This window comes from Macaca mulatta, chromosome 14 (genome assembly GCF_049350105.2).
Source record: "Macaca mulatta isolate MMU2019108-1 chromosome 14, T2T-MMU8v2.0, whole genome shotgun sequence".
NCBI lineage: Eukaryota > Metazoa > Chordata > Mammalia > Primates > Cercopithecidae > Macaca > Macaca mulatta.
In genome coordinates this window covers 130,821,433-130,823,154 of record NC_133419.1, presented here as the reverse complement: position 1 = coordinate 130,823,154, position 1,722 = coordinate 130,821,433, and the positions used below count along the sequence as shown (strand labels likewise).

General features: G+C 52.7%; 1 pseudogene; it reads left to right on the top strand.

Annotated features, from left to right (window-relative positions):
• Positions 1–545: 545 nt before the first annotated feature.
• LOC100426816 (bcl-2 homologous antagonist/killer pseudogene) lies at positions 546–1,438 on the top strand (annotated as a pseudogene).
• The last annotated feature ends 284 nt before the right edge of the window (positions 1,439–1,722 follow it).

The following is a 1,722-nucleotide window of genomic DNA, read 5'->3' as shown; positions in this document are numbered from 1 at the left end:
CTACTTTCATCTCAGGACAACAAGTGCCTGCTTAAGCACCTTATGTTTGTGTAACTGGTATTTTTTTTTCCCCCTGAACTTCCAGGGCCTAATCTGCTTTCTCCCTCCCTAGCTAAACAAAAGAGAAGTTGAAATAATTTGAACTACCCCTTTCAGTGGGCAGCCCATTTGATCTCCACCTTAGCCAGAGCCTTAATGCGTCAATGTGAGCATAGCAGTGCCTTGCAGCACCTGAGGCACAGTACATTGTTTAAAGAGTGACAGTGCGTCCCACTCCAACGAGAACCACACTCACAGCAAAGGGTCCCTTGCCTGTGTGGAGAGTGACCTATGGTAGAAAATTTGCAGACCTCATTACCTCTTCACCAGTTGAAAAATCTTTACTTACTTACTTATTATTTATTTATTTATTTATTTATTTATTTAATTTTCCCTACCTAAGCCAGGAATAGTCAAACATTTTCCATAAAGGGCCAGGTAGCATCATAAATATGTTAGGCTCTGCAGGCCTCTTAGATTTTTGTCATGTATTCTTTTTTGCTTCCTGTTTGTTTTATTTTGTTTACAACGCTTTAAAAATGTAAAAAAACAGATGATCACTGGAATCTCGCGGGTCCCTCGGGCCGCACAGGGACAAGCAAAGGCTACATCCAGATGCCAAGAATGCACTGACGCCTGTTCCTGGAAGCCAGGCTCCCACCCAGCCCCTGGGAGCAGCAGCCTCCAGCCCCTTGGGACCTTCATCTCTGCCCTGCTGACCCATGCGGGTTGGGCCAGGATCCCAGGAGGCTGACACTGTCCTCCACTGAGACCTGAAAAATGGCATCAGGGCAAGGCCCAGGGTTTCCCAGGCAGGAGTGCAGAGAGCTTGCCTTGCCCTCTGCTTCTGAGGAGCAGGTAACCCGGGACATGGAGAAGGTTTTCCGCAACTAGGTTTTTGACCGCCATCAGCAAGAACAGGAGGCTGAAGGGCCAGCTGCCCCTGCCGACCCAGAGATGGTCACCTAGCAGCACCGTGGGGCAGGTGGGATGGCAGATCGCCATCATCTGGGATGACATCAATCGGCGCTATGACTCGGAATTCTAGACCATGCTGCAGCACCTGCAGCCCACAGCAGAGAACGCCTATGAGTACTTCACCAAGATCGCCTCCAGCCTGTTTGAGAGTGGCATCAACCAGGGCCGTGTGGTGGCTCTCCTGGGCTTCGGCTACCATCTGGTCCTACATGTCTACCAGCGCGGCTTGACTGGCTTCCTGGGCCAGGTGACCCGCTTCGTGGTCTTCATGCTGTAACACTGCATCGCCTGGTGGATCGCGCAGAGGAGCAGCTGGGTGGCAGCCCTGGACTTGGGCAATGGTCCCATCCTGAACGTGCTGGTGATTCTGGGGGTGGTTCTGTTGGGCCTGTTTGTGGTACAAGGATTCTTCAAATCATGACTCCCAAGGGTGTCCTTTGGGGTCCCAGCTGTGACCCCTGCCTGGACTTAAGCTAAGTCTTTGCCTTCTCTGCTCCCGTGCAGGGGTTGCCCTTCAAAAGCACAGAAGCTTTAGCAAGTGTCCACCCCAGCTTCGGAGGGCCCCTGCGTGGGGGCCAGTCAGGCTGCAGAGGTGCCTCAACATCACCTGATGCTAGTGGGCCCTCTCTCTGGGGCCAGGGGCTGTGCCCTCCTCCTTTGACTCTCTGGGACCTCCTTAGCCCTGTCTGCTAGGTGCTGTGGAGA